Here is a 15651-nt window from a genome sequence, read left to right on the forward strand (position 1 = left end):
TTTTTTAATGCACATGAAAGGCAGAACTGGAAGGGAAATATTGCATATTGGAGATGCAAAGTACTATGGGGCTGATGCAGATTGTCTAATCAAGAGATTGTAATCAGATAGTAAGACCTTAAGTTGTGCCAACAGGTTTAAACATGGTATAAATGTAAAGCTGGACTTTTTCTCATTTAATGACTTATGGTTTATTTAGGCCTTCTTAAAACGCATTAGAATATCAGATGATGGAGAAGATGATAAGGAGGGCAAGGGAAGAAATAAATTTCATGCTAATGGACCTTGTCAATGATGATGAGGACAATGGACTGGATAGTGGCCAATGCTTGTTCAAGGAAAAGCCAGAAAGATTTTAAATATCTTCAGCTTTTGAAGAATCAGAATCTAGCATATGTTGTGAATTTTTTTGTTTAGCAGCAGCAGTACATTGCAATACATATTAATAAAAGGAAGGGAAGGGAAGAAGCTGTTCCTGAAACATTGAGTATTTGTTTTCAGGCTCCTGTACCTCCTCCTTGAAGATAGCAATTAGAAGCTGGCTTGTCCTATGTGATAGCAGTCCTTAATGATGGGTGTCATCTTTTAGAGGCATCACCTTTTGAAGGTGGGAAGGCTCGTAGCCATGAAGGAACTGGTTGAGCTTACTGCAGCTTTTTTCCAATCCTGTGCAGTGGTCCCTCCATACTAGATGGTGATGCATCCACTTAGAATGCTCTCCGATGTACTTGTGCAGAAATTTACAAGTGTCTTTGGTGACATTCCAAATCTCCTCAAACTCCTAATAAAATATACCCCGTGGTTCCGATTCTTCAGTGGCTGAGAATATTTAGTATCTAGATCTTCAGAGAGGTTGACACTCAGGAACTTGAAACTGCTCACCCTTTCCACTGCTGATCCCTCAATGAGGGCTGGTGTGTGTTCACTTGACTTCCCTTTCTTGAAGTCCACAATCAATTCCTTGGTCTTATGGACATTGAGTGCAAGGTTGCTGTTTCAACACCACTCAATCAGCTGGTCCATCTCACTCCTGTACACCTCCTCATTACCATCTGAAATTCTGCCAACAATAGTTGCATCTTCAGCAAATTTATAGGCGTCATTTGAGCTGTGCCTAGCCACACAGTCATGGGTGTAGCAAGAGTAGAGCAGTGGGCTAAACAGGTGCACAGGTGTTTTTTGTTAGCAAGGAGGAGCAAATTTCCAATCTGCACAGAGTGTGGAATCCCAGTGAGGAAGTCAAGGATCCAGTTGCAGAGGGAGGTACATTGGCCCATGTTTGGAGCTTGTGGGTTAGACCTGAGGGTATGACTGCATTGAATGCTGAGCTGAAATCAACAAACAGCAGTCTGATATAGGTACTAATATCATCCAGATGGTCCAAAGCTGAACGGAAGGCCAGTAAGATTTCATCTGCTGTTGACCTACTGTGGCAATAATCAAATTGCAGCTGGTCCAGGTACTAGATTAGGCAGGAAATGATCCTAGCCATGACCAACCTCTCAAAGTACTTCAGCAAGGTTAAAGTGAGTGCCACTAGATTGTAGTCATTGAGGCAGCTCACCCTGGTATGATTGTCACAGGTGGGATTGACAGAGTGAGAGATTGAAGATGTCCTTGAACATTCCCATTGGTTGGTTGGCACAGGTTTTCAGAGCACTATCAGAGACACCATCAGAGCCTAACACCTTGCAAGGGTTCACTCTCTCATAAGATGTTTTGACATTGATCTTTGAGACAGAAATCATATGCTCACCAGATGCTACAGAGAGTTGGACTAGTTTTATTCTCCCCTTCAAAGCATGCATGAAAGGCATTGAGCTCATCTGGGAGAGAAACATCAAAGTCATTCATGATATTGGGTTTCGCTTTTTAGGAAGAAAAGGCCTGCAGTCCCTACCAAAGCCAACATGCCTCCACTTTAGTTTCTAGCCTCTTTCAGAATTGTTATCTCCCTTTTAAAATAGCTGTCCATAGGTTGAATACAGATTTCTTGTATAGTTCTTGCATTGGTCATGCATGCTTCATATCTAGCAGGCTATGAATCTCCTGGTTGATCCACAGCTTTTGATTTGGATATGTCCAGTATGTTCTGAAGGCACACCCTAATCCACACACATCTTGACGAAGTTGGTGACAAATGTGGCGTATTCATTCAGACTCAAAGATGAATCGCTCAATATTGTCTGGTCCACTGACTCAAAGCAATACTGTAAACACTCTCTCACCTTCCTTGATCATATGTTCTTGTATCATCAGCAAATTAAAAGTGATTGAGCTCTTATGAGACCATTAACAGAATATCTGTTTTAAAAGCAGTGAACTTTCCGTATGTTTCATAAAGCAACATATTGTACTCATAACAAAAGATGCATTCAGTTCTTTAAGCTACACTTACGGTGCCGTACACTACATTAGACATAAGCACTTCTTATACTTGGCACACATAAAGGCAATTTGGAAATTAAATTTCTGATAAGAAAAATCTTTTGTGTAATGCACATAAAGAGAGATAATGTTATGGTAGATTTTCTATGCTCATGAGTTTTAAGTGACCATATGCCTAGATAGTGGGAGATTGGGTGGGATGGAAGTTGGGAACGTGGAAAAAAGTGCAGGGAAAAAAACAACAAAAGGAAGAAAGAAAGCTAAATTCATAAAGCACTTTTCCCATCCTCCTTAGAGTAAAGTGATAGTTGGTTTATTATTGTCAAAAGCATCGAGATGTGGTGAAAAACTGTTTTGAATACCTTTCATGCAGATCAATGAAAAGGAACAATTCTGTTGTATCCTGCAATCGGGCAACCAATCTCTAATGAGCATTTCAGAAAACAGTGGCTTAGTTCCATTTTTCAGCCAAACAAAGGCAACTTTCCAAATCGATAATGTTCCAGCCTAGGTCTTTAGACTCAACCTTTGAGTGAGAGACACAAGTGCTCCCATTTGGGCCATTGCTGTGATTAGGAAGAGAAATAGGACGATAAAGAGGAGAAATTAAATTACAGCAAAGACAATGGTACAGGTGAAAGGTGATAGCAAAGATAGTAAAAGAACAGAAGGTCTGTTTAAATGGGAATCATCTGAAATTTCTGAACCCTGGATGTCTGTAATGTGCCTAATTCAAAAATTGAACTGTCTCCGACTTCATTCAGATCAGCCAAGCAGGTTGAGAAGGGAAAGTTGAATTGGGATTGTGGCAAAGGAGGGACTCAATGGTGACCTCCACCCTAAGGTTGAGCATGAAAGGCTGTAGCATGACTCATCAAAAAATTATCCCAACACCTCACTTCCCAAACCTACCTGATAATGACTTGATAATGGTTCATGTGGTTAAACACTCATGTGGAACTGTTGCGGGAACTGAACTGAAATTTGAAGTTCACAAATTGGTTTTATGAAAGTTCTCTTCCAACAGGGAGCCTCACCCATTGGGCACAGAGTTGTGACTGCATGTTAAATCTTTACCAGATTATTCCTGGTGTTTCATAATATCCAAAGTAATTCAGCAAAGGATACAAGGTTCAGAGTAATAATCCAGGAAAGGAAAATAACACACAATTTGAATCATTTACATTGAGCTGTGGGGGCTGAGGCAACTTTAAAAGGATATGATACAATCACAAAGGACTATCTAAAAGTATTTTCCGTGGATGAGTATACAGATCGATAATTCTCACAGTGAAGATTGCCCTGATCAGGGCGCTGAAGTTGGGAACAGTGTGTTCCAACACAAAGGAGTAAACTGCTTCATGACATGAGTCCACTTGTACTGGAGGCTGTTCACAAATCATGAGGCGGCACATTACGTCAACTGCATTTCCATGACTGCTTCCATTCTCTTGCGCCAGTGAGCTCCTGCCCCAAGGCGTATTCCCAACAATTATCTGGGCCATGACTCCCGTTTTGACCACTGTTAACTGGAACTTTCAGCAAAGTAAGTAAAATTAGTTATGAAGCATTAAATCGTTGGCTGCTCATCGCTGTTGAGTATGACAGAAAGAATGCAGCTAAAAAAGGTCAACGGCAGTTCATCAGAAACCAGCTACTGAGTGTGTGAATCTCTGTGTGTTTACATTGGCTGGGTTCCCATATGTTTATGAACCACTTATGTCTGAAAGCAATTCATCTGGTGACTCCCTGATTCCTTATTTAGGGAGTGATGATTTTGATTTTTTAGTAATACAATATACTTGAATATCCACTGGATTTGATATGTTTTCTTCTCCCAATGGAACATTTACACATTTTAAATATAGTTCCATTTCTGTAGATCTATTCCCACATAACAAAACCCTCAGTGCTTCTGTTAAAACAGACTGTTATATGAGAGAAGGAAGCAGGATTAATAAACATCATCGAGGCTATTGTTAGTTTTGGATGGCTAGCCACCAACATTTACAGAGCCAGATTAAGGCCGGAATCTTATGCTGATCAAGATAATGAGCTTCATGGGGACATCTCACTCACTGCAAGTTCATGCCGTTTGGCTGCGTTCGATTTGAAAAATATTGAGCGAGTGTTTGGTGGGTCAAACTTTCATCAGATGTGGGAAGATGTCTTGTTTGCAATAGTCAGGACATTTTGATAAGGCCCCTCCTTCTCTTCCTGGCCCCTCATAAACCCGTAAGACTTGTTGGGGGAATTGGTGCACACTCAAAATGCCTGTTATGTTTCAATTTAGGTATTACAATGACTATCTCTTAATGCAAGTTCATCAGCTGCCTAATGATAAACCTCCTTCAGTATTTATCTGGCATAAGCCTACCAGTTTCATGTTGGGATTGTTCCTTACATATTAATTCCAATCTTCCAAGTCAAAATCATCTCAAGGAAAAGGTAAAGCCCACTTTACCTTTTCATTGAGATGATTTGCTGAAGGAAAATCCTTTTAGATCGGTGGGACAACTTGAGTTCATGAACAATAATATCTTCCTTCTTTCCATACTCCTGTTTTTAATTCAATATTTATTCATTTCTGATTGGAAAGCTTCTCCTTATTCCTCAAGTGTTGCTGTTTATGTGAAGTCCATGTTCTAACATCAACAAATCTAAAGAGCTAAATGTTGACCTCAGTAAGAGATGAATGAAGACCTCATGCCAGTTCACATTAGTGGATCAGAGGTAGACAGAGTATGCAGCTTCAAATTCCGAAGCAAAAGCATCTTAGATTATTTATCCGGGGCCCAACACACAGATAAAATCATGAAGAAGGCACACCAGTGCATTCAATTTCTGAGAAGCTTAAGGCAATTTGGCATGTCACCAAATAGTGTAACAAATGTCAACAAATGTACTATTAAAAGTGTACTATCTGGATGTTTTAAGGTCTAAAATGACAACTCCAAAGCATAAGAATGCAAAGGGCTGCAGAGAGTATTGGCACAGCCCTGTCCATCACAGGCATAACCCTCTCTACCATTGATAGCATACGTAAAGGTGCTGCCTCAGGTCGGTGCCTCTATCATTAAGGATCTCCACCATCCAGGTCATATCCTCTGTCCTGACGAAGGGTCTCAGCCTGAAATGTCGACAGCGCTTCTCCCTATAGATGCTCCCTGGCCTGCTGTGTTCTACCAGCATTTTGTGTGCGTTGTTGTTTGCATATCCTCTTCTTGTTGCTATCATCAGCAGGAAGCACTGAAGCCCGAAGTCCCACAGGAACAGCCACTTTCCTGCAACCATCAGGTTCTTAATCCAACCTGCACAAACTTAACCCTACCTCAAAAATGGAGCACTGCAGACATCTTTTGCACTGCTATGGAGTTGTCTCTGTATCTTTGATTTTGCACTGTCTTATTTTGGACATTCTCTCTCTTCAATGTAATGAATGATTTATATTATGTAAAATTTATATAGTCACGTATAATTTATATTCTGCATGTTGTCTATGCTTATGATGCTGCTGCAACCACTTTTTTTTCATTGTATCTGTGCCTCACCTGAAATCTAATTAAATAAAATTCTTATAAGTTTTCCCATCGTTCTCCTAAAAACAAACCAAAATTCCTGTTCAGCAGTTCATGGAGGAAAGTCTTCTCTCAGCTTTTCAAGACCTTTCATATTTTTTTAATATTCCTTGTACAGCTCATCTTCTTTGCATTCAGGAACTGAGTGGCTTTCATGTTCTCTAGTTCCCAGCCTTTAGCCCTGAATTTGGCCTCTGGTGGTTATTGGGGCAGCAAGAGACAACATTAATATCTGTTGACAAAGAGCAGGCTCAAGTGCTGCTCAGTGTGCTCATGCCTCCTGTTGCCTCCGCTCTTCTTATTTTTCTCTCCAGCTGGTTTGAAATGTCAAGAACAATGAGCAAATGATCAAAGAAACTTTTTATGGTAAAGGACACCGATCTCTGGAGCAGATAGTGTCTTGCTGAACATCTTTACGATGCGCCAAATGCAATCAGAGTCGCCTCCTGAAGGTTCTAGAGATCTGAGTGGTTGCAGGCTATTCATCATAAGTGCTACTGGAGCGAGCTGATTCAACCCTACTTGTATAACAGGCACAACTGGTGAAGAGGTTCAGCCCTTTGTGCAATAACTGTCCACAACTCATATATATCTAACCAAAGATTTGTGTATGGTTACAATTGCCTTTTTTCTTCATTCCAAGCACTGAACTGTATTGGAACATCCTCTTATAAAATAAGAACATCCTTGGTGCAATGAAAGGCTAATGATTTCAGAAATAATCTTTGTGCCGGTCCTCAGCACCTTCTGATTTATCGGTCTTGTAGATAAAGTGACTAAAATTGAAACTAATATTGTATGTGCAATCACCACTAATATATTTCATTATATCATCATTTGACTTGTAATCCATGCTTCTGGCAATGTATTTGCAGTCTGTTGGTCTTATAACACCACATCTCACACAAGCAAGATATTTTAAAACTTATATTTCTAATTACATATTCATCAAATTCATGTTGTAGTATATACCAGTTACAGCCTAGTAGTATTTAACACAGAGGCCACTAGGTTTTCTCCCAGTAAGACGTGTTTGGAGATCATCATATTGCAAACAATGTAGGTTCTTTGAGCAGTTTTCACCTCTGAGTAATTCATCCTCGTAAATTCTCAGGGAAGTTTCATTACCTGTACATTCTGCCTGCAATTGAGAAATCTTGTTAGAATATCTTGCACATCCAAACCATTTGGCCCTTTGTTCTGTGGCTCTCTACATCACCTGCTTGCCAACTATAGACTACACCAGTCCACTTTCTCTCTCTACCCACTTGTGTTGCTTGGAAATATTTATGGAATTCTTAGTGGATGGAAGACTATAAACAGCAGTCTGGCGTATGAGACCCCATTTTCCAGTTGGGACAGGTCAGAGTGGAGGGCAGAGGCTATTGCATTGTCAGTGGATCGAAAAGGAAAACTGGCAAACTGGAAAGGGTCCAATGTAGCTGAAAGTAAGGCTTTAATGTGCTCCATGACCAGCCACATAAAGCTTTTCGTAATGGTTGATGTTAATACCACCAGGCAGGTTACTGTGGCCTTCTTTGGCACTGGAATGATGGCTGCCTCCTTGAAAATCAAGGGGACAATGGACTGTTCCTTTGAGATATGTTGAACATATCCATCAGTACTTCAGTAATCTGGGCTGCGCAATCTTTCAGAACCTGACCTGTATATTACTGGGCCTCACAGCTTTGCATGGGTTGACTTTGGCCAGGATCTTTCTCCCGTCAGATCCAGCCAGACCGTGTCTGCTCCCCTGGGGGTGAGGGGTGCCCTCCTTGCCAGCACTTTGTTCTGTGCATCAGACCAGGCATAGAAGACGTTCAGTCTGTTGAGGAGTGAGGCATTCTGGTCACTGATGTGCAGGGATTACGTGTAGTTGGTAATCCAATGAGTTCTCTGCCACATGTGCCTCATGTCCCTATTATCACAGAAGTGACAATGCTCGCATTTTGCCATCCTGATGGAGCTGGAAAGCACAGTTCTTGCTTCCCTGAGGAAAGTCACATCTCCCTATCTGAAGGAAGCATCACAAATCCCTCATAGACTTCTGATTTGCCCTCACCCAGATGTGTTTCATAATGGTAACATCCTCAGTACACTTCTCTATGTATCTAGTCACAAAATCCACATATTCTTCAATGTTAACCTGATAGCAGGTAGCTAGCAGCCTCCCTGAACTGGATTTTGTATACTGTTCGTATTTTCAAAGCAGTCCTGCTAGGCCAGGTTTTCACCACCTTTAGAGCTGCTTAACCTGTTTGATCACTGGTTTGTCTGCTGGGATTAACATTACAGATAACTGATCTGAAAATCGAATCTGGGGTTGAGGAACTGCCTTATGTGCACCTGGTATGTTAGTATAAACCAGGTCTAGAGTATTTCGCCTCTGGTAGAAAAGCCAACATGCCAGTGGAATTTAAGCAGGACTGTTTCTAGGTTTGCGTGGTTAAAATCCCCAGCGAGCATGAAGATGCCATCGGGTTTGAAAGTCACTGGTGGTGCTGTAAAGCTCACCTAGGGCCTCACCAGCATTAGCAGAGGAGACAATTAGCAAAGGGATGCAACTGAGCTGCAGTCACAAATGAAATTTAACATGAACAAAATTGCATCATTTAAACAGAAACTTGCCTGGCCAAACAAGTTGTGTTACTGTTGCAGCAGGAGCTCACACCAGACCAGTGCAGGTTTAAAGGTGAAATTTGCAGAAAATGTAATGAAGTAGGACTCATACAAAGAGCTTACCAGGCACAGGGAAGTGAAAAAGATAAAAACTCAAGTCGCAGTTTCTAAAAGAACACTAATCTGCATGCTGTTGATGAAAAATCTGATAATGATGAGTGACATAGGACTGAATAGCTCAGGGATCTACAATGTGAAAAATAACAGGAGACAAGAACCGCACTCAACTGCTGAAGGGTTTCGGGCTGAAACGTCAACTGCTCACTCTTTTCCATAGGTGCTGCCTGGCCTGCTGAGTTCCTCCAGAATTTTGTGTGCTTTGCTTGGATTTCCAGCATTTGCAGACATTCTCTTGTTTGTGAGGAGACAAGAAGTGTGGTTTACAGCAGAAATGAGCAGCAAATTAATTAAAATAGAATAGGACACTGGCCAAGCTGCTTCAGTCATTCCACACAATGATTTTGAATGGCATTTCAAAGATACTAAACTGAAGCCTGCAGAATTCTAACTAAGAAATTATACTGGAGAAAAGGTAACTTCTGTGGAAATGACATTTGTAGCAGTGAAGTACAACAACCAACCAGCCATATTGGGCTTATATGTGGTAAAAACAGGAGGGCCAGCATCTTGGGGATGTGATTGGCTGAGACAACAGCAACTTGATTGGAGATCCATGCACTATTTGAATGCCACATCCCCTGCAACAGAGTCAACTGAAAACAAATTGAGAAAGATATTGGATGATGCACAGCAGTGTTCAAGGATGACATTGAAAATCTGAAAGGGGAAATAGTATGAAATGAAAATGTCACACCTGAATTTTACAAAGCTGTCTGGTTCCTTATATCATCTGTGTTAAAGCAGCCAGTGAGCTAGATCACATGGCAGCTGAAGGAATTCTTTCCAAGGTTGAGTGGAACGCATGGGCAACACCAGTGGTCACAGTAGCCAAGAAGGATGGGTCTGTCAGGATCTGTGGTGATTTTAAGGTCACCGTCAACCCAGTACTGAAACCATATCAATACTCTCTACTCAGGATATCTTTGCAAACCTTTCTGGAGGGAAACACTTCAGCAAAGTGAACTTCGTTGAGGTCTACATGCAGATGAAGAGGAAAGAAAAGTCTGAAGTGTTTCTCAGTATAAACCTCACAGAAGGCTATATCGCTATAGTAGGCTTGTTTTCGGACTAGCATCAGCAGCGGTACTCTGGCAGAAAGCTATGGGTCAGGTGCTACAAAGCTTTCCAGGCACTCAGTGTTGCCAGGATGACATCATTGTTACCAGTAAGGATGACAATGAACATCTCCAAAATCTACAGACAGTGTTAAAAAGATTAGAAGATTATGGGCTCTGGGCATGATGCAACAAGTGTGAATGGTTTAAGCCAATCATCGCTTACTGTGGTCACACCATTAACGTACAAGATTTTGCACGTGTGTGCTGAGAAAATTCAATCAGTGGTGGATGCTCCAAGGCCAAAGGATGTGTCACATTTGCAGACCTTTTTAGGATTTTTCAATTGCCATAACATGCAAACCTAGTTACTGTGCTCCACCCATTGAATTCATTACTGCAGATACAGGGAGAAATGGCAATGGATAAAGCAGTGTGAGGTGGCTTTCAAAAAGGTACAGGAAATAGTGACATCAGACACTATACTCACACATTATAATCCACATCACCTAGTGAAGCTTGTCTGTGATATCTCGCCTTATGGTATAGATGCAGTCATGTTCCATGTTATGAGTGATGGAAGTGTATGCTCTATAACCTGTGCATCATGTTCCTTTACCACTGCAGAGAAAAATTGCGCACAGATTGACAGGGAGGCCTTAAGTTTGGTTAGGAGTGTAAAATGTTTTAACCAATACTTGAATGGCAGAGAGTTTACCTTTGTTACTGACCATCAACCATTAGCACCCATTTTCAATCTGCAGGAGGGTGTTCCACAAACGGCAATAGTGCAAATGTAGAGATGGGCTCCGTTTCTCAGAGGACACAATTACTGGATTGAATTCAGGAGGACAACTAATCATGGAAATGCTGATGAATTGTCCCATTCACTGTTGGAAAAGGAAATACCAGAAAAATTTACAAAACTGTTCATTACTCTTGGCGTATTCTCCCTAAAGCAAATCGCTAGTTTCCCTATTGCGGCAGAGATAATCCAAAGGAAAACCAGGAAAAAAATTCACATTGTCTCAGGTCTAAAGTGGTTGAAATATGGAGCAGAAATTCCAGATCCCCAATTTTTATTGGCACCAGAATGAACATTTGCTTGTCAGAGGTTGCCTTATGTGGTGATTGAGAGTTGTTCCATCCAAGCTGAGAGATGAAGTGTTGGAGGAGTGACACGTTCCTCCATCTAGGTGTGATCAAAATGCAAGCATTGGCTTGAAGCTTTGTGGCCTGTGATAGTTCACCAGACTGAGCAGCATTCCACACACTGGCTGGGGTGCCAACACATTCAGCAGATGCCAAGTGTAGCGCTTCTCCATCCCTGGAAATGGCTTGCATTGCCCTGCAGAGGATTCATGTGGATTTTGCCAGGCTACTCATGGGCACAAGTTTCTTGGTGGTTGTGGATGCAGCTATGAAGTGGCCAAACGTATTCCCAGCAGCTTTGTGTTGAGCAGCCTCTTCTCAAGGACTGGTGTTCCAGAACACTTAATCAGTGACAATGGACCATAGTTTGTTGCTGATTAGTTTCAGTCATTCCGAAAACTGAATGGAATAATTCATTTTACATCTGTACTGTACCACCAAGCTACAAATAGATTGGTGGAAAGATTAGTGTGAGCAATGCCAGCAGAAGACACTACACTGGCACTGAATCAATTTCTTTCTTCCATATCACAATGCAGCACACTCCACAATAATGTTCTCCGTAAGGTGTGCACAGATATACTTGCAGCCATCTTTTGGTAGTCATGCACAAAGGCATTTAAACTGTGCACAAAACATTGTCACCCTCTACTTCATTGGCATGTTAAGTATATTTCACGATTATACACAATCACATTTCCTTTTCCAGTTTCTGGTGCAGCCTTTGTTGATGACGCAGAATTTGAAAAATGTGTCTGCAGATTTTAGAACTGGCTTATTTATGCCATTTTTATTGAATAAGTTATTCAGTGCGCACATGTTGTTGTCACTGGGCAAAAAAATTGCACAGCACAAGATTTTTGTGCACACTGGCCATTACAGATTAGAGGGAACATTGCTCCACAACATACAACTCATTCACTATACTGTTCCTGGGTCGCCCCATACATTCACGCTTCAATCTACAAACGTTTGTACTCAAACCCAATCTCAGAACGAGTATGCAGGACAAACAGCTGAGAGAAATTGAAGGCTCTTCGTACAAGGAAGTTCGATGTTTAACTCTTGGTCAAGCAGTCCTGTGAGGGACTACAGAGGTGATCAAAAATGAGTACTCAATAAGAACTGGACCACTCTTCCACATAGTGGAGATTGCAACCGATATCATCTGGAGATGACGCATTGATAAGTTGAGGAGAGCAGAGTCAATTGTTAGAAAAGAAAGATGTCCAGATTTATCAGAACTATATCCTGCAGTTCCATAATCAACACCTACAGCCACCATGGAGGGGGTCTCAGAAATTGAGATTGCTTCACAGCCACAAGTCTCTATGCAGAGTGATCACCTATTTAGAAAAGATGTTATCCCACAGGAGTAAGAAAGCCTCCACAGTGATTAAATCTTTAGGCCTGACTAGGACCATTTAAAATTTACTGTGCTGTAGATGTCTGTATAGTAGTTGTATTATATGGTATACTGTGTATAGTTGAGATGCATTCTCTATTCTGTTGGAGTTTATAGCTAAGCAGAGAGGAGTGCTGTGTATTTAATATTTCAGTTATAATTGAGTAATACTGTAAATATATTGTTTGATAAGCATTCTTGTTCATTTAAATACTTCAATGCGGGTTATATGTAAAAGCATGTGACTGACATACACGATCACACCACCATGTCATATACGCACACATCACTTTAAATTAGTCTCCTATTTTGGACTGCCTTGTTTTCCTTTAAATTAATTTTCAGTTTTGGAGTTACAAAGCTACAGAGGGACTTGGGAGTCCTCATGCAGCATTCCCTGAAGTTAACTTGTGGGCTGAGTCAGTGATAAGGAAGGCAATTGTAATGTTAACCTTCATTTTGAGAAGACTAGACCATAAAGCAACAATGTAATGATGAAGCTTTATAAGGCATTGATCAGCCCACAGTTGGAGTATTCTGAGCAGTTTTTAAAATTTATTTTGATGAGGTTCAGTGCTGAGTAGGCTCTTTCGGTTTTTACCACCCTTTGAGCCACACCATCCAGCAACCCGCCATTTAATCCTAGCCTAATCATGGTACAATTTACCATGGGCAATTAACCTACTAAGCAGTATGTCTCTGGAATGTGGGAGGTAACCTGAGAACCCGGAGGAAAAACACATGGCCATGGAGAGAACGTACAAACTCCTTACAGAGAGCAGCATTTTGGGCCCCTTGTGTAAGACAGGATGTGCTGGCATTGGAGATGGTCCAGAGGAGGTTGAGGAGAATGATGCTGGGACACAGACTCAGAACAGAAGTATGTCCCTTTAGAACAGAGATGAGGGGGAATTTCTTTAGCCAGACAGTGGTGAGTTTGTTGAAATCATTGCCACAAACGGCTATGGAGGCCAAATCATTAGGTATATATAAAGTGGAGGATGATAGGTTCTTGATTAGTAAGAACTTTAAAGGTTATGGGGAGAAGGCAGGAGAATGGCATTGTGAGTGATAATGAATCAGCCACAAAGGAATGGAGAGGAGAATTGATGGGCTGAATGGCCTAATTCTGCTCCTATGTCTTATGGTGTTATGGCCTGTCAAAATTTGGAGTACTGAAGTGATGGATTAAAGATGAATAGTGAAGGAGATAAAAAGGAGATGATATTTAAACGTCTAGGGAATATAATCTTAGTGACTGAAAAGATCTGGGAAGACATTACAGCTTTGGACCTAGCCAAGTTAAAGATTCTATACTATTTAATCTAGCCTTTGGTAGCAGCTTGGATGGATGTCAAACAGGTGCACATTTGCAGAATGGAATAAAGTATTTCATTTCATGTACTTTGAACTGAAGGAAAATATTCATCCAATAATTGGTAACAAATGGGCAGTCGGAAGTTTAAGCAATGACCTTAGAATCAAAAGATGAATGATAAATGTGAACATTACCAATGTATTGTATATAGAAATCAATCTTGTCTGAGCTGCTAGATCCAAAGTGCTTATGGTCAAAGACCCTCTGGTAAAAAGTTCTTTTTATTCTGATCCCAAGTAGTTGACTCATTATTTTGAGATTGTGATCCTGATTCTGGAGGCCCACCAAGTGGAAACAATATCCCTGCATCTACCATGTCAAGCTTTGGAAAAATTTTGAGTGTTTCAATGAGGTAACCACATTCTTCTTTTCCCTAGGATGGGAGTAGGAGTCAACCTGATGAACCATTGTTTATCTCATTCTATTGCATGTATACACATTCTCCTTATGTAAGGAAAAAGATTGGACAAAATACCCAAAATGCTGTTCCCACCAGAATCCTAAAAGTTTGCAGTAAAATATCTTTGCTCTTGCAATGAAGGTTAAAATTCTGTTGCCTGCTGTACCTACATGTTGACTTACATTTGCAAGGACACTGACCTCCCTTAAGCATTAAACAATTTCAATCTCTCACCATTTCAAAATAGAATGTTGTTCTGTGCCATCTGTCTTGTACTTGCCTATCTATGTAGTCTAATTATGACCCCCTAGAGTTTCTCCACATCCTCCTCATGACTCAAATTGCCACACATTATATCATCAATGAATCTGGATAAATTTTACTTGGTCCCCACACCAAATTATTGATATACTGTAGATTGTAAAGAGCAGGGTTCCAGTATTGACTTCTACATCATTCCTTCAGTTACAGCTTCCTAAACCCAAATTCACCCTTTATTTTCTACAATTTTCCGTTTGTAACCCATTCGTCAATCCATGCCAGCAATTACCCCCAATCCCCTGTGTAATAATTTAATTCTCTGTGGCATCTTAGGAAAGATCCTTGAAAGTTCAAACACATTTCATCTACTGATCTCCATTATGCTTTCTGCTATTTACAAGCACAAAAACTTGAATTAACAAATCATGCTGAATAAGGATGAATATTTATCTATATTTGTTTATCTATGAAAGGATACACACAATAGAAGAAGAGTAAAAAGCTTGACCAGATTGATTGCTTGTGGTGATGGGAATGTAGACAAGAGGAAGGCAACCAAGAAGGGAATGTTGAAGTGCATTGCTGTTGTCAAAGGATGAGCTAGAGCCAGAGGATGTATGATATTATTATACAGATAAGTATGTAAAAGGGAAGACTATAGAGGCATGAGGAGACACATTAGAGGAGAATCAATGCAGTCTAGGCAGCTGTGAGATCAGAAAGGATAAAGAGGGTTAGTGAATGTGACCAGTGCAGACTCCGTAGAGAATAATAGAAAATCTCTAAGTGTGCCCTTCTACTCCACATTTTAGGGAGAAAAAGATGATTCAAGAAAAGGCAACTGTTATGTTATGTAACTCAAGAAACTAATCAAAAGAAAAATGCTGGAGCCCATAACACTTGAGTACTTCATTTCTTTCTTTTTAGTGAGGGACTCACATATGATGTGGTGGCAGAGTGATTTATGCCTTTCATGCGCTGTACTTCTTACATATAAACCACAATGAATTTTGTAAACAACAAAGCGTATTTGACAAAACAATATATTTACAATTTTACTCAAACATTACTGAAAAATTAAATACACCAAGCTCCTGCCTGCTTAGCTGTAAACTCCAACTCAATATAGAATGTTTCTCAACTCAAATATGTAACATATTGCTCTCTAGTTATTTTATATACACAGCATACTATATAATAAAATTACTATATAGACATCCACAGCATAGTAAATT

This window comes from Hypanus sabinus, chromosome 14, assembly GCF_030144855.1.
Source record: "Hypanus sabinus isolate sHypSab1 chromosome 14, sHypSab1.hap1, whole genome shotgun sequence".
Classification (NCBI taxonomy): Eukaryota; Metazoa; Chordata; class Chondrichthyes; order Myliobatiformes; family Dasyatidae; genus Hypanus; species Hypanus sabinus.